The sequence below is a fragment of the Lissotriton vulgaris genome, chromosome 3_1 (assembly GCF_964263255.1).
Source record: "Lissotriton vulgaris chromosome 3_1, aLisVul1.2, whole genome shotgun sequence".
Taxonomy (NCBI): Eukaryota; Metazoa; Chordata; class Amphibia; order Caudata; family Salamandridae; genus Lissotriton; species Lissotriton vulgaris.
In genome coordinates, this window is record NC_141689.1 from 669575556 (window position 1) to 669594432 (window position 18877).

Here is an 18877-nt window from a genome sequence, read left to right on the forward strand (position 1 = left end):
GGTTTTAAACATGATGCCCTCGCCCTGATAACAATGCTGTTAATGAACTGAGAGGCAAGTCTGGAATCTCATGTGTCCTATATGTGGCTAGGTTTGAATAACATATGGAGCAAAAGTTTAGTCTATTAAATCAAAAGGAGTTTTTTGTGTAATAGACATGCTGAACTCGCATATTTGAAGGTGCTCTCATATGTGATAAAGAAAAAAATGGCGGCTCAGTAAATTAAAATATTTGCCCAGGATCACAGCATGTGAAACCAGTTTATGGTCAAGAGCATTACAATTAGGTCAAGTAGATTACTTAAGTCACTAGATCTGCTGGTCTAGTAACATGTTAATGATGTTTTGAGGCCTTCATTTGAAATGTAGTCAGTGTGGAATGCACAGTAGTGAGTTTGTACACTGTTGTGTTCAGTATTTCCAAGGAGAGGGTGAGTTATCCACATTTGTTCTGTTGAGAATTGTCTCTTACGCACACATTCAGGAGGTTTACTTTTATGGGATTTATCCTGTGATCCAAGTCTGGCAAATTCTATATTCTGGTTGTCCATTTCCATATTGCATGATGGCTGGGCCAAGCTTTCTAGCCATTGTTCAAGTATGAACAGATTGTGGATTTCTCTGGTTCTACCCTTTTCTGTAACCAGCATAATAGCAGGTTCCAAAAACCATGCCTAATGTTCTATTTTTTTAGGAGAAGTCTAAGAGCTAGACATTTGCTCCCAAGACTGTGCATCTCATATTAAAAATAGGCTGTTATTGAGATGTTCCTTGTACAGATAAGAACTAGGTGTCTTTGCTGTTTAGAGGATCAGTCTGGTATGTTGGTTACAGAGCAAATTTGCAATTTTTGGTCTGGGTGAAGCTTTGACAGAAGCCTTTCATGATGATGTCTTGTGGACAAATTGAAACTTCATCGAGGAGAGAAAGAAAACCATGTCTTGTTTTCGGTCATTTTGTGGCACTCCAGAAGGACTTATGTTACCTCTTCTGTAACAATCTTCAAGTTTTTTGTTATCACAACAAATTTTATTCGATTTTGACGGTACAAATGAAACAAGGCCAGATGTAGGCCAAACAATGAACAATCGATGTATATGGTACCACATTTGAGAGGAGTATAAACATTCCGAAGTCGAACGTCTGGTGCATGCAGAGTGGTAATTGTGTGGCAATACCTGCAATTGTCAATTTGTAACCCACTAATGAATTGTGTAATGTGTCAGTTTTATCAGTGCAACCGCATGTCAGTGGGAAATTTTGTGCCGATTTCAATGTAAAAACTGCTGATTGCAAATGACAGTGTGCTACCACTTCATGTTTTAGTTATGTCGTTTCTAAAAGTGATAGGTTTTAAACATGAAACCTTTTCTCTGATGACAATGCTGGTAATGAACTAAGAGGCAAGTCAGAAATCACTTGTGTCCTATATTTGGCTAGATTATAATAATATATGGAGCAAAAGTTTAGTCTATTAAATCAAAAGGAGTTTTTTGTACAATAGAAATGCTGAACTTGCATATTTGAAGGTGCTCTCATATGTCATAAAGATGAAAATGGTGGCTCAGTGAATAAAAATATTTGCCCAGGATCACATCATGTGAAACCAGTTTATGCGTCAAGAGCATTACAATTAGGTCAAGTAGATTACTTAAGTCACTATATCTGCAGGTCTAGTAAAATTTTTGTGCTGTTTTGAGGCCTTAATTTGATATGGAGTCAATGTGGAATGCACAGTAGTGAGTTCGTACTCGGGGGTAGATCTATTCCTCTGTATGTGCCCAGCCAGACCAAATCTTCCTGCGTTTGTGCGGGCACCCTCATGCCTAAAAGACTGTGATTTCAGCACCCATACTCTTATCCATGGCTTTTTTCCAGTTTCCAATGATCGGCGGAGTTGTCGAGTTCCATCTCTGGGCAATGTCTTTTATAGCCAGAGTTAGGCCAAGGAACGGCAAATGTTGTTTATGGCGGTTCCCACCTATATCCTCCGTACTGTGGGGTAATAACTTTGGGTCGTGTGGGATGGTAGAGCCCAAAATGCACCTAGGCAGGACACAATCCTCCCCAGAATGGCTGCAACACTTCATTTTCCACAGGCGATGCAGAGTATAGTAAGCTCTATGAAAGTATTTCAACTGAATGAGGTGGTATTGTGTAGAGACTGCCGCATTTCATGGGCTTGCTAGGGCCTTGGTCGAGTCATCATCAGTCATTGTGGGAATGTCGGTCTCCCAGGCTGCTCTGGTCTTGTGCAGCGAATTTTGTATATGTGTGGTCAGAGTTTGATAAATTTGTCAGATCTTATGTGCTCCCAGATCTCCCATTAACAAGCTGCCCTCTAGGGGAAGAAACTCTGGTAGTTTTGCTAATGCACGAATAAGGGGGGGGGATAGGGCATGTCGCAGTTAGAGATATTTGTGGAACTGAGATTTATGCAGCTGGAAATCTGATTGCATTTGCTGAAAGGATTTTAATGTTAATCCTTGCATGATTCCGACTCCTGCTTTAGCGCTGCGTGCATAACGCTCCTCCTGCCTTGTAATTTTTAAAAATATTACCTTACTTCGTTTTTATTTAGTTTGCGCCGAGCGCTTCGCGCTTTTAACCGTATATTGTTAGCGCCGCATAGGGGGAAATAAGGGAGCTCTTACCTGCACTGTAATTGCTGCACACCCACATTTTGTGGGACAGAAGGGACTCGGGGGCATTGTAGTACCATCGCGCCGGTTGCGAGCGCCATTTTGGAGTGGGAAGAAGGTCCTTCCACACTGAACGCCATCTTGGGTGAGGGAGAGACACTCGCCCTGCCAGGACCCACGCATTGGAGGAGGAGGTAATAATAGTAGGACCTCCTACCTCGTTCAGTCTGATTCCAACTCCTGCTTTAGCGCTGCGTGCATAACGCTCCTCCTGCCTTGTAATTTTTAAAAATATTACCTTACTTCGTTTTTATTTAGTTTGCGCCGAGCGCTTCGCGCTTTTAACCGTATATTGTTAGCGCCGCATAGGGGGAAATAAGGGAGCTCTTACCTGCACTGTAATTGCTGCACACCCACATTTTGTGGGACAGAAGGGACTCGGGGGCATTGTAGTACCATCGCGCCGGTTGCGAGCGCCATTTTGGAGTGGGAAGAAGGTCCTTCCACACTGAGCGCCATCTTGGGTGAGGGAGAGACACTCGCCCTGCCAGGACCCACGCATTGGAGGAGGAGGTAATAATAGTAGGACCTCCTACCTCGTTCAGTCTGATTCCAACTCCTGCTTTAGCGCTGCGTGCATAACGCTCCTCCTGCCTTGTAATTTTTAAAAATATTACCTTACTTCGTTTTTATTTAGTTTGCGCCGAGCGCTTCGCGCTTTTAACCGTATATTGTTAGCGCCGCATAGGGGGAAATAAGGGAGCTCTTACCTGCACTGTAATTGCTGCACACCCACATTTTGTGGGACAGAAGGGACTCGGGGGCATTGTAGTACCATCACGCCGATTGCGAGCGCCATTTTGGAGTGGGAAGAAGGTCCTTCCACACTGAGCGCCATCTTGGGTGAGGGAGAGACACTCGCCCTGCCAGGACCCACGCATTGGAGGAGGAGGTAATAATAGTAGGAACTCCTACCTCGTTCAGTCTGATTCCAACTCCTGCTTTAGCGCTGCGTGCATAACGCTCCTCCTGCCTTGTAATTTTTAAAAATATTACCTTACTTCGTTTTTATTTAGTTTGCGCCGAGCGCTTTGCGCTTTTAACCGTATATTGTTAGCGCCGCATAGGGGGAAATAAGGGAGCTCTTACCTGCACTGTAATTGCTGCACACCCACATTTTGTGGGACAGAAGGGACTCGGGGGCATTGTAGTACCATCGCGCCGGTTGCGAGCGCCATTTTGGAGTGGGAAGAAGGTCCTTCCACACTGAGCGCCATCTTGGGTGAGGGAGAGACACTCGCCCTGCCAGGACCCACGCATTGGAGGAGGAGGTAATAATAGTAGGACCTCCTACCTCGTTCAGTCTGATTCCAACTCCTGCTTTAGCGCTGCGTGCATAACGCTCCTCCTGCCTTGTAATTTTTAAAAATATTACCTTACTTCGTTTTTATTTAGTTTGCGCCGAGCGCTTCGCGCTTTTAACCGTATATTGTTAGCGCCGCATAGGGGGAAATAAGGGAGCTCTTACCTGCACTGTAATTGCTGCACACCCACATTTTGTGGGACAGAAGGGACTCGGGGGCATTGTAGTACCATTGCGCCGGTTGTGAGCGCCATTTTGGAGTGGGAAGAAGGTCCTTTCACACTGAGCGCCATCTTGGGTGAGGGAGAGACACTCGCCCTGCCAGGACCCACGCATTGGAGGAGGAGGTAATAATAGTAGGACCTCCTACCTCGTTCAGTCTGATTCCAACTCCTGCTTTAGCGCTGCGTGCATAACGCTCCTCCTGCCTTGTAATTTTTAAAAATATTACCTTACTTCGTTTTTATTTAGTTTGCGCCGAGCGCTTCGCGCTTTTAACCGTATATTGTTAGCGCCGCATAGGGGGAAATAAGGGAGCTCTTACCTGCACTGTAATTGCTGCACACCCACATTTTGTGGGACAGAAGGGACTCGGGGGCATTGTAGTACCATCGCGCCGGTTGCGAGCGCCATTTTGGAGTGGGAAGAAGGTCCTTCCACACTGAGCGCCATCTTGGGTGAGGGAGAGACACTCGCCCTGCCAGGACCCACGCGACACCCCGCCGGCCATTTAAGATGGCCGCTAGACAAGTGCGCAGCGACGGTACGCAGCGGGGGCGCCGTAGGGGCGCCAGAGGTGCGCCAGAGGTAAGCCCGTTTGCGCCCGTTCGCGCAACGGACGCGCTTAGGGCCGCTACCTCTGGCCCCTCCGGCCCACTTCGCATAGCCTACTCTCGGGCTGAGCTACTCAGACTTAGACCATGTCAGGACCCGGTCAGGCCTCTAACCTCTAGGCCAATTTCCTGTGGGTTGCTTAATGTCAGATCCCTCTGCAAGCACTACACGGAAATAGCCTTCCTCATCGATTCTGAAAAACTCGATGTCCTCTTTCTCACAGAAACGTGGACTCGGGAGGATTGTGAGGTCGAGCTGGGCCTAGCTTGCCCCTCAGGCTATAAAATCAGCCACACCCCGCGCCCACTCAATCGAGGAGGGGGAATCGGGTACATCTATAGAGACTCGCTGACCCTCTCCCAGCTAAAGATTCGAGAAGTACCGGGATTTGAACTGATGGGCTTCTCAGTCAAACAGCAGGAGTTGACACTCTGCTCGAGTGTCCTATGCTATCGTCCCCCGGGACCGGCACCTTCCATATATCTTCTCATTGACCTGATTTATGAACTCTCTAGCTCCCACTCCAAGTTATTGATTCTCGGAGATTTTAACCTGTGGGCAGGCAGCTCGATGGACAATGCATTTTTTTCCCTTAGCCAAGCCTGTACAGATATCAATTTAGAACAGTTGGTGAATGCCTCCACGCATCGAAAAGGCCACACCCTGGACTTAGTGTTTGCGGACCCACAGTGGGTATCATTAGATGATATCAAGTGCCAGTATTGGACAGACCACTCTCTGATTATGTTTTCCCTTTGTCCTGAGGACCATACTTCGCGAAAGGCTGGACTACCCCTAGCTAAACTAGAGAGACCTTGGTCCCGAATCCTCAAAACCTCTCCATTGCCGAACATCTTAGGTAAGGACTTTAAGCTTGGCAACACAGCTGAAGAGAGTTATACTCTCTTCTGCCAGTCCATATCGAGTTCGCTGGATAAGTTGGCACCCCTTCGGAAGTCACGAGGGAGGGTGAATCGAGCTAGCCCATGGTACACGAGCGAATTACGCCAGCTTAAACTTGATTGTAAACGCGCAGAAAGGGTCTGGAGGAAACAGTATTTAGACTCGGAGAAAATGGTATTTAGGTCTGCTATACAAAAATACAAGGCTCAAATCAAGATGGCTAAAGCGACCTATCTTGAATCCACCTTGAATCAGGCCCCAAACAAGGCACAGGCCCTCTTTAAAATCGTTAGGGACCTTGCCCACCCTACGTGTGTGGCTAGTGCAGTCCCGTCATCGCAAGCTCTTTGTGACTCACTTGCGGATGCCTTCGAGGAGAAAATCCGTAAAATCCTGGAGGGTCTGCAGGACCCAGTTAATCCCACCACTGATGCGGGAGCTCCGGAGGAGATGGCCAGTCGACCCCTGCAGAGGGTCGCTCACCTCTGTTTGGAAGCTCCGGCCACGCCCTCCAGTCGACCCCGATCAGAGGATCAGCCCCTCAGCCTGGGAGCTCCGGCGATGGAAGCCAGTCGACCCCAGCTGAGTAGTTTTCCTTCCCCCCCTTTGGACCCGGCCCTCAGCTTGGGAGCTCCGGCGATTGAGGCCAGTCGACACCAGCTGAGTGGCTTTCCCTCCCCCGCCTTGGATTCGGCCCCCAGTCTGGGAGCTCCGGCGAGTGAGGCCAGTCGACCCCAGTTGAGTAGCCTTTCTCCTCCCTCTCTGGATCCGGCTCTCAGCTTGGGAGCTCTGGCGATTGAGGCCAGTCGACCCCAGCTGAGTAGCTTTCCCCTTCCCTCTCTGGAGGAGTTTGGCAGTCTAGCCCTCACGATTTCATCTGGCTCGCCTCTGGATTCTCTTCCTCCAAAACTTTGGAAGGTGTTTCAAGAGGATCTCTTCCAGCCCTTGCATGCCATCTGTTGCCAGCCATTTGAAACAGGGACGGTACCGGGCTGCTGGAAGAAGGCAGTGGTATCTCCGCTCTTAAAAAAACCTACGCTCGACCCTGTGTGCCTTTCTAACTACCGGCCAATTTCCAGTCAAAATCATGGAAAAACTGGTTACCCGCACTCTATCCGGCTTCTTAGAAGGGAACACCTGGTTGGATGAGACGCAATTCGGTTTTCGCCCAGCGCACGGGACGGAATCCGCGTTGGTGACCGTGCTAGACAACCTGCGGGCGCGAGTCGACAGTGGTCGGGCAGCATTTTTGGTGCTGCTCGATATGTCGGCCGCGTTCGACACGGTCAGTCATCCTACCTTGATTTCGAGGTTGGAAGAATGCGGGGTCAAAGACAAGGCCAGAGACTGGTTAATCTCCTACCTGGACAGCCGTCAGCAACGGGTTTCGCTCCCTCCCTTCAGCTCAGAGGAGCGGAGAGTGGGACAAGGAGTACCCCAGGGCTCAGCCATCAGCCCTATACTCTTTAATATCTACCTCTGCCCTCTAGTCCAGCTCATTAAATCATTCGGGATCTCCGCATTTAATTATGCGGATGATACCCAGCTGGTCTTTTCTCTGGAGGGACATGATGCAGTCCCATTGGAGACTTTTCACCGGTGCATGCAGGCTACAGCGGAATGGCTCCGTTTGAACTCGTTACAGTTCAATGGAACCAAGACAGAGGTCCTGCACTGCTCCACTGACCGAGTTCCCCGAGATCTTCCAGATGACTTTTGGCCCCCGTCCTTTCCAGAGACGGTGTCAGCCGCACAATCAGCGCGTAATCTGGGCGTCATTTTTGGGCCCAACCTGCAGCTGGATCTGCACGTAAATAAGACCATCTCAACGTGCATGATGCTGATCCGCATGCTGCGCAAGGTTTTACCCCTCCTTCCTGAGCAAGCCAGACCAGAAGTAGTGCGAAGTACCATCCTAAGTCGACTTGACTATTGTAACGCACTGCTTCTGGAGGCCCCGGTAACACTTCTGGGGAAGCTTCAAAGGGTGCAAAATATGGCTGCCAAACTCGCCCTTTCCCGCCCCTACCACAGCTCTTCTACGGCAGCATTTCAGGAACTCCATTGGCTTCCGGTCCATTTACGCGTTCGCTACAAAGCAGCGTGTATTGTGTTCAGGGCTATCCATGGCCTGGGCCCAATCCCTCTGCGGCGAATGTTTGCCTGGTATCTTCCATCTCGAGCTTTACGTTCCTCGTCGTCCAGGCTACTTGTAGTTCCGCGCTTCCAGAGAGTGAGGATGGGTGGCCGCTCGTTCAGAGTAGCGGCGGCCAAACTCTGGAACTCCCTGCCAATATCCCTGAGAAGTCTTGAGGATCTCTTAGCCTTTAGAAAGGCGCTGAAAACTTACCTCTTTCCTAGGACAGGTTGAGCTATTGCTTTTGCTGGATCATGGGTCAAGCGCCAGGATGCCCTTGGTGGTGACAGGTTGCGCTATATAAGTATACCACAATACAATACAATGTCACCTAATGTAGAGATCCCAAGAAAGTCCCATTTGTGAAAGCCTTTAAGTGCAGCTACTGCTCCCAAGTATGTGCCTTGCCACAAGGGGGTCGTCCAAGTCTGGCGTCCCTTTCACCCCATAGCTTTAACCGTAGAGCGCCATCATTGTATGACCGTTTTGCTGGCTGGGGGAGGGTTATCTAGATTGGCTTTGCTGTATAGCAATTTCTGCAAGGGAGTGCCCTCCATGGCTAGTCGTTCATCCGCATAATCAGGGTCCCCTTGTGAACTGTACCACCACTCCTTGATAACTAAGAGATGGGACGCTGCGTAGTATGCAAACATATCTGCAGCGGCGATACCGCCGCAAAATGTCGACTGTATGCACATAGGTAATACCACCCGGATCGCACCGTCTGACCATAAAAACTTATTAAGGATAGTGTTTATTTGGGCAAATCAAGAGCAGGGGATAGTATGGGGAAGTTCTGCAGTCGGTACAGAATTCCAGGCAAAGAGACCATTTTGAAAATGGCTGATCGGCTGTAAATCGACAAAGGGAGCTATGACCAAATGGTGGTTTCCCCACGGACAGAGGAAAGAAGAGGGGTAATGTTATGCGACCACAAAATCGTGGTGCTTGCTGATATGAAGATCCCTAAATATTTGAATCCCTCCGTGGTGTGGGAGAGCTGCTTGGCTTAAGTCACGCGACCCTGGTCTCTGCTCACCAGGTAGCAATCTTCAAGTTTGGAAAGCTTTTTCTGGGTGTTCCATAGTTCCGAGCCCCAGTGTGGTTGATATTATATTTATTTTCACGTGTGTTCAAGCTCCTGTTCATGAAATATAGGAGCAACTGCATAGTGACAAAACCCCGTCTTAACAATTTCAGTTCTTCTTTGTGTCAGCTGTGGATTGTTTCACAGTCAGCATTGATGATCGAATAGTTTTGAGTTCTACCATGATGGAGCCTAGTGTAACTTCAGGTGCAGACATGTCGCCGATGTCAGTGGTTTGTTTCCTAGGGCAAGCATTTTGAAGAAACATAGTTGTCTGGATGCCTTGTTTCCAGGCATTTGTCATTGTGAAGAGGGGGCAACAGCAAAAATAAGGATAAGCAAAGTGTTGTACTAGTCGTAGATTGATTTTGCCTGACCTTCCATGTCAGAGCTAGTCTGGGATTATGCCCATGACTTTAAGCACGCCAGGAAAGTCAAGCAAGCTGACAAAACGATGAGAAGCAAGTAATGCTGGAATTGGAGTAGTATGTCCCCTCAAGGATTTATTAAATTAAAGAAGGTTGATACAATTTTATAGTGATCTCTATTGAAACAGAGTTCCAACCAACATGCAACTTTTGTCGGGTCACACTATGGATGGTAGAGATCACAGTGATTGCCCAGAAGAAATGTTTATGTCTATGTGGTAGTCCATCAGGTTGCAGCATGTCCCCATGCGTTTGCTGTTATGCCAATGGTGCCTCAGTGAAGATGCTCCCTGTGATCACTTGGGATGTGCCCTGCCAAGTCTTGCATCTTCCAGAAGCCAAAATGTCTGCTCTCAGCTGTGGCAGCCCCCAGTGACAGCCGCCCCTCCAAAGACTGCCTGTGGCAGAAAGTCCTGAGTGTGTGGCTGCCCTCAGGCCCGGCATGCCACTGGGAAAGAGCCTCTCTCCTTTTAGGGGCCTGTGTGTTATGGTGGGCCAGGAGAAAGCTTGTCAGCATGGGGCACAGCCGCAGCACCAGCACCTCAAGGTTGTCTTACAAGACTTAACAGGCATATACAGGTTTTGGGCAGATGGTGGTAGTGCTGCCGTACGGCTGGGCCACTCAGTCTTCCATGTTGGTGTCTATGACGGTGCAGTTCTCACCAGTAGGATTCATCTTCTCTTCAATTGGGCATTGTCTCGATCACCAGGCAGAGTCTTCTGCTACTGATACGCATAGCATTCTATAATTCAGCACGGCTGGCTATGATTAGACCAGATGAGAAGCCATATCTGAGGATTGCTCTCAGAGGAGCTGTCATTCTGCTTGTGGCAAAGCTCCGCCCCTTGAAAAAATATGTAATTGGTAGTGAAGTATTCTACATGTGGCAATACATCAATCTTCGTCTGATTTTACAGAATGTTCTGTGAGTGAAGGTTTTCAATAGGTACATTTCTTGGTCAAGGCTTATATAATTGTTTCTAATGTCTACTTACCACATGGTCCCTCTATCATCAACTTTTTGATAAGACTTTCAGGATTATGAGAGTCGATGAATATTGGAGTCTCGACTCTCCTCACTTGACTAATGTTAGATGTGATAAGAGAGGAAAATTATTGCTACAATCGTCTGAAAAATGGAATCTAGCTGCATCAAAGTGACTATTGAATGGAGCTATACCGGGCCTTCCAGCTTGGAATAATCAAGGTTGCTCTTTAAAATGCTCAGTATTTCTTCGATTCCTTTGAGATGACCCCTCTGATTATGATTCTTGGAGTGTTTGTTAAGTGACCATAAATCACTTTTAGTAATTATTGATTTAATCTCTTAGACTTGATCATTATAATAAAATAAATGTAGAAAACTCTAACACAAGATGAATTCCATAAAGTGGACCACTAAAGTGTATTTTGAGCTGCTACTGAATTAGTTAATAGCTGAACCAATTGAGTCTTTTCATGCCTAATTGTAAAAGTTAGAGCCCATCTTCCAAATCATAATATATATATATATATATATATATATATATATATATATATATATATATATATATATATATATATATATATATATATATATATATATTACCTAGTTATAGTTAGAACCTAGTTTCCATAAGAAAAGCATTTTTTGAGTTGCTAATAACTTTGGCGTTGTTTGACGAATCTGTGAAATTCTCCCAAAAAAAAGTCTCTCCAGGTCAGCTCCTATCCTGAAAGTTTCGGGGTGATTCGTCAAGCGGGGGCTGAGAAAAAAGGGGGGGTCCCAAAACGCTTTTGCCCCATGTTAATTTCCATAGGAAATTTTGCGACGAGCTACAGCCCGAACTGTTGAACGGAATTACCCCAAAATTGGCAGAAAGGTAGAGCTTGGTTCAGAAAGTGACGTTTTATTAAATGGTGTAAATCCGTTCAGTAGTTTTTGAGAAATCAAAAAATAAGAGTGAAAAAATTAATTTCCCATGGGAAACTTTGTGCAAGGCTACAGCCGAAACTACTAAACAGAATTACTCCTAATTTGGCAGAAAGGTAGTGCTTGGGTCAGAAAGCGACCTTTTAAAAATGGTGTAAATCCGTTCAGTAGTTGCTGAGAAATTAGAAAAATAAAAGTTTTGGTATCTGGGAGGAGCCCAAGTCGCGTGCGCAAGCTTCACTGTGATTGGCTGCCAGCACTCCAAACCAGGAAGTGTTGGCAGCCATCTTGTGGCTCGGTAGAAGCGAGTTAGCAGAAAACTGAGAAACAAAGGTATAAAAGAAAAGAAGGGGGCAGGTTAGAAACACCCTGACCCCTAGGCCTGCCCAGGGGGTCCCAGAAGGACCCCCAGGGCCAAAAAAAAAGAATTAAAAAAAAAGAATCAGGGCAATTGGCGCAAGGGCCGCGGGTTCCTACGTTTTATTTTAATGAGACCCCTGGGTGGGTTAGGTCTCGGGGTATTTGTTAAAAAAATAATAACGGGGGCTTGTTGGGGCCCCCACAGTCCCGGGGCTTCACTTATGTTGGGAGGGGGTTCAGTAGGCTGTGGAAATAGGTCCCAGGGGTATTTGTTAAAGCAATAATAGCGGGGGCTCGCTCGGGCCCCCACAGTCCCGGGGCTTCACTCATTTTGGGAGGGTTGCAGTAGGCTGTGGAAATTATATTGGGAAAACAACAATGCACCGTATTGCGGCCTTTCTTTAATCTTCTGGGTAAGCCCATAGTCCATCTTAGCTTTAAGCACATACATTCCTCATAGCGTTCTGCCATTCAGGTGGCCATAAGCGTTTGTATATATTTTTTAATCCTCCAGAGCTACTTCACGAAGGCTGTTTACTTCGGCATTAAAGACACCCACTAGAAATTCCAGTTCATGTTGGTTACGTTCTTCTGGTCAAGGCAGTGATTCCGGGTCTCCATACATTCTCAAAAAAAGCAGGGTAAGCCTTAGAGTCATTGGTTTGAAAGGGCAGCACAGCGTGTAAGGTTAAGATCGCACATTGTTTCAACATTCATCATTTCTTTTAGACTGAGAATGGGGACGGGTCCCCTAGCGGGAGATACCTTCTTGCCTTAATGATCTCTCGGGCTACACGCCGAGTGAGTACACTTGTTTGATAACATTGAGATTTAGCCGCTTGTTCGTGAGGCGGTTTTTGTCCTCGCACCTCACTTTCGTTCACCAGTGGGTTAAGGTGAATAGCATTCTTGTTAAGCACTTCACACTCACCGCAATCACACAACAGGACCTACTTGGATTGTGTCTCTATTATATAACTGTCCTCTTACTCATTAACTCCTGGCACTAGTTGGATTGCTAATTCTAAATAACAGAAGCATGTAAGACTCGAGGGAACATTTTGAACATCAAGCTACGAAGACTATTTTTTGTAAAATTTTAAACCCCTGAGGAAGGGTTCAGTGGAACCCGAAATGCATTGGGATTTGTAATATTTGTTTTTGTAAATACCAGTTATTGGTATCTTATCATAATGATTTTCTTTGGATATGATTCAGATGTGAATTAAGCTGATAATTTTATTCAGAATATATGAATACAAAGCACTATGACTGTGTACCCTGCAGAACTATATGTGTGGGAGTCAGTAAGTCCAAATATCTCCCACCCGATGAGTCAAGGTTCGACGGAACCGTATAGTCCCTCTCACTTCCCTATGACTTTCCGTTTTAGATGGTGGTTGCATGGTAAAGCAGGGTCGGGGGAGCTCATGAAGCCCTGAATCAGCTTGTTTCGAGTAAGAATGTTTTCCCTATCTGTTGGCATGTGTATGACTGCTTGTGCTGCCCGTATGTTAGTGTTGCGAGTGTTTGTTTTTAACTAGATCTTAAATAATCAGCACTTAAGATCTTTTTTTGCGCCGCATTATTTTATTTTCAATCCCGGCACGCTCCGATACTGGGGCTTAGACACAGATATTGTTCATTCCTTATGAGACGTACTCACTCATGTTCCTGGCACTCACGGGTACAGCGGCAATCGTATTTCGGCGTCTCACAATACAACACAGGTCCGAATGTGGCATAACATCCTGATGGCAGTAAACGTGTGTTTTCTTTCACAAACAGCACGCAAGCCTGCTCCAGTCATGATTGCTCCGGTCCCGAATATGGGCATAATATCCCCACACAGTGCACAAAGCACAATTCTTTGTATGTTTGCACTGGATTGCTTTGGCCTCACCGCACCCTTTCTCGTTCCTTTTTTCCACAAGTTTTTACCCGAAACTACACGGAGAAGAACACTTTTTAAGAAATCACAGTTTTGTGATTTCACTTACACTACTAGGCGAGGGCAGGATACACCTTAGCATGTGTAGACCACCCAACCTAGGTTACACTGGTCCTGAAGAAAACCTCTATAATCACATGAAGGTTGAAACATGTAGACCTATCCTTTTAACTCTTTTTAAGTCTAATTTTTGACACCACAGCCTACCTAACAAGGCAAATAGTGCCACATGTAAATATATTTGTATATATATTTTGTTACTGGTTGTCCAACCACTCCAGAATAAAGTCTTCGAGTGGGTAGTGTTGAGACAACTTTTAATCACACTTTCTTATTCATATCGCATATAAACAAAAAAAACAGCTCCACTGTAATCAGGTGTCTCAGCACACCTGGATGGGATTCGGCTATCCGGGTGGGACCCCGATGATGAAGCATGTCACCAACCAGGTTGGTGAGTGAGGGGTCTTCTAAGGACAAAGGATTGTCCCAGATTGGGTGGCAGGGCTTGCACCTCAATACCGTACTAATTGTACAGGTATTTAGTACCCGCAGTCGTTACTCCTTCATTTGTTTAATTATTGAATCCAAGGGGGCCAGGAGTTCCTACTAGACCCATAAGGTCGAACTACCCTTTCTCTCCTAATTGTTTACAAGACCATTTATATAATTGCTGTGGGGTGTACAAATCACAGCGGAAAATACGTGTCTTGCGGTCTTCTTTTTATCAAGTTTGCAGGTGGGAAACTTCCCAGGAGCACTATTTACTTATAATGTGGTGTTTACTTTTCTGACGGGGAGGTGTGGTTGCGCAGCAAAAAATTCAGTCTAGGTTTGAAACAGTTTTTATTTAGCAATTACAAATAAAATGTCTTTGGAAACTGACGCTGCATATATCAAAGGGATGACAAAGCCAGAAAAGGAGCAATGTTTGCTGTAATCTGTATAAATAAAAAAAATGGATGGCATTTGTAAAGCGTAAAGCTACCCCGAGAAAGGTGTGCCGGCGCTCAGCGGCGTTGGGAAGATTAAGCAAGGTGTTTCCCACAGTGCGATAGTGGTGGGCTAAGATGCTGCTGGAGTCGGGAAATGAACAAGTCCGGTATTATAGGTGCTGCGTCCTACTTTTACTACACTTATATGTTAATTACTGCTAATTAAGTTGAAAACATTGTTAAATTATAAGTAGGGCTCCTTGTTTTCCGTTTTTGATGATTTTTGAGATAAATACAGACAGAAAAGTATTTATTTTCCTCTCTGTATTTATTTTTAAAATGTGGATAAAAAAGGAAATTGGATTATTTTTTGAGCGATTCTAAATGCTGTCAATGATAAGTACCAGGCCAATAGGTCTGTCATTCTAAAAGTAAAAGGGTTAAAACAATAAAAGAATTTTAGTAAAGAGCCTTAAAGAGCAATATATATGCTCATGTAAGAAAACATGCTCATTTTAATATCAAGGTTGTGTATAGTTTATCATCTAAGAGTGTTTATATGACTGAAAACGGTCAGTTCTTCAGCCATGAGTGCATATTTATCAGACAAATAAATGTGGAAATAAACTTATTTCATATTCATTTTTTCACTATACCCAAAATATATATGGGTAAATACAGATACAATTATTAAAAAAAAATATGGATAAATACAGACGGAAATGCCCAATAAATAAATACCATAATTATAAGTTATAAAAGACTACTGTTAGGTTCGTTTTCACCATTAAAAGTATACACATGTTTTTAAAATTTACTTAAAAAACATTATAGGTTATAGGGATATTGTAGTTAGAAATTAGCATTTAATACCCTTTGAAATTCACTGAAAAAAACATAGGTTTAAGGGGTGTTATAGTTAGCTGGACATTTCACTCATAGAAAACCATAGAAATTCCATTGTTCTAGTTAGTTCAGCTAACTATTTCTCGGGCCCCCACAATGCACTGCTCATGACATCACATATTTTATCATTCAGAGGTGTGGCGACGCGGCTAGGGCGACTGACTCCGGAATCTGGGGATCACGGTTCGATCACCGGCGGCAGATTAGCCCAGCACCATGTGACTCTGGGCAATAGTTTGCTTAATCTTCCCGACGACCCCCAGCGCCTAGAGACCCTTACGTGCGATTGTGCGGTTTACAAATGTGGATTATTATTATTATTCATGGCATGGTCAGTGACATCACTGATGACATCTCAAATGACATCACTGATGACATCATTCATGTGATAATCTGATGCACCTCCTCACACTCTAATATAACCTTTGAAACACCCATTCTAAAATACAGACTACCATTTTTGAAACCATAGACACACCATTACCTGTTACTACATACCCACTTACTGATTCCTAGGTCTACACACACATCTACTCATTCACCCATACAACCACTCATACATGCAGTCACTCATCAATACAACTCTATCCTATGCAGTCATACATCTATCCAGACAGTCACATACCGCCACTCATCCATGGAGTTACTCACAGACCTAGATAGTCATGTAAAGAATCAATCACACTCCCATTTACTCACCTATACAGTTATACACACACCACCTCACTAATTCATACAGATAGTAGTGCATACTTACTCTCTTATATAATCAGTGATACAAGTACACACTCATTCATACAGCCACTCTCATAATCACTCACTGTCACATATAGTTATTTATATACACCATCACTCACACAAACTGCCTTTTACATATGTAGCTACTTACATTTACCACTGAGATCTCCATTCACTCACTAACACACCCATACACACACTCACCCAGTCATTGAGCTGTTTCCACATGCACTCTTGAACCCATACACCCAGTGAATCAACTAGTCACACATCTATGTCCAGAGTCACACACCTCCCTTCCACACACACACACCCTCAGGCACCGCTACAAATACTCAGGCAAACAATCAGTAACCCATGTAAACTGTCATGTAGCTACTGACTAACTCATGTACTAGCTTACACAACAACAGACACACTGATACAGACATTCACACAGTTTAGTCACTAATGCATGCTTTCAGTAAGACACGTTTAATCACACACCTCGTAAATCCTTCATCCAGACACTTATACACCCACTGATTCTTCAATACACCCGGGCATATATATAAAACATATTTAAACTTTAACAGAAACACAAGGTCACGGGATGATGTCATCAGTGATGTCATCAGTGATGTCACTGGCCATGCCATGAGAGATGTAATATGTGACGTCATGTGCAGTGCATTGCAAGGGCGTGAGTTATAGTTAGCTGAGCTAACTATAACAGTGGAATTTCTATGGTTTTGTATGAGTGAAATGTCCAGCTAACTACAACACCCCTGAAATCCATGGTTTTTTCAGTGAATTTTGTAAGGTTTTTTAAATGCTAATTTCTAACTATAACGGGGCTGAAACCTATGTTTTTTTCAGTGAGAGAAATATATATATATATATATATATATATATATATATATACATACATACATACATACACACACACACACACACACACACACACACACATACATACATACAAAGGCATTGGGCTGTTAAACCCTCTAAATCCTGTAAAATGAAGTTTTGTAGTTTAACTGAAGATCGAGACAAAAAGGACAATGGCATATCGTTAATAATGCCCTGCTTAAAAGTAATATTGTGAGACTATTGGACCTGTGCTGCCCAGACGTCTGGTACATCACTTGAAAGGAAAGCTATTGAGATTGGTGAGCCTAGTTGGGTAACATTTGTTGTTATTGTCTATAGATTATATTATAGTAATATATCAGTCGCTTTGATGAGGGTAGACGGTAAAATTAGCCCCATGCATCTTAAACAGTGTTGGTGAAGTAGAAAAAAACGAATTCTCAGTCAAATCACTCTCACGCACCAGGACCTGCTAGTTTACCTGTAATCAAACCAAAGTGCTTGCAGTATAATTGCATTGCTTTGCTAGCACCCTAGTAATCCCTTCTTCTTGGAAGGGATGCTTAACGCTTCAAGATCCTTGACAAAATGATTTTAAAAAACCTCAAGCTTAGGTGCGGTGAGCAGTTTATTCAGATCAAATTGTTGTACTATTGATAATCTACTGGCACTCAAGGTTCAAAATGAAACATATGTAATCAGTAGGCCCCCCTTGATATTTGTATGTATTCAACTGTGCCACAGTCTGGGATATTTTATATTTGTCTGTATTCAACTCTGCCGCAGTTTGTAATAATTCATGAGAATTTAGAAATTCTTATATGTAGAGCCAGGTCTTCTGCTTCTTGCGATACTCAAGAAGTGAAGAGGAGGCTCTAATGTGTTGAGGAAGGTCGTTACGTATATTGAGTGCGATGTAGGAGAAGTAAAAACCTCCAGTTTGGAAATTTCGGCATAAACAGAGTTCCCGTAGTCCAGCCTGCTGGTGATGAGTGCTTGTGTGTAGGTCCTTCTGGTGTTCTGAGGCAATCATTTGAAGATCTTTGGCAGTATGCATAGGATGTTGAAGCAAGAAGTGCACACTGCGTGGACTTGAGCCGTTATGTTTAGCTTCTCGTTTAGGATGATCCTCAGATTTCCTGAGTGGTCTGTGGGTGTGAGTGTTGGACCTAGTTCTGACAACCACTAGGTGGAGTTCCATAGGGAGGACTTGTTGCTGAATACCAGTACTTTTATGTTGTCCGAGTTGAGCTTCTGGCAGTTGGTTTGCATCGCATAGGCTATCATGGTCATGCAGTTGGTGAAGTTGGTTTTGGTGGTAGTTATCTTGTCCATGATGGAGAGGATGAGTTGGGTGTTGTTGGCATAGGTGATGACTGTGATGTCCTGTGAATGGATGATGTTGGCAAGTGGTATCATGTATATCTTGAAAAGTGTGGGGCTGAGGACAATCCCGGTGGGACTCCGCATATTCGTTTCTTGGTCTCTTATGTGAAGGACGGCACCCTCACCCTTTGTGCTCTTCCGGTGAGGAAGGAACAGATCAATTTGAGAGTGGATCTTTGTATCCAAGTCTATTGAAGTCTTCTAATGAGAGTTTTGTGGGAGACAGTGTCAAAGGCTGCAAAAAGGTCAAGTAAGAGGAGGGCTGCTGTTTCTCCTTGGTCCAGGATAATTCAAATGTTAATGCGTGGCTGCGATGAGTGATGTTTCGGTGCTGTGGTTCTTTTTGAATCCTAATTGAGTGTTATCTAGAAGATTGTGACGCTCAAGGTGGATTGTGAGTTGCTTTCTGGTTGCCTCCTCAGTCACTTTGGCTGACTAGGGA

The 18877-nt window shown here is 44.7% G+C and overlaps 1 protein-coding gene across 5 annotated transcripts in view; it reads left to right on the forward strand.

Annotated features, from left to right (window-relative positions):
* PAM (peptidylglycine alpha-amidating monooxygenase) overlaps positions 1-18877 on the forward strand; it is a 1271905-nt gene that overhangs the window by 1016015 nt on the left and 237013 nt on the right. The window lies entirely within an intron of this gene.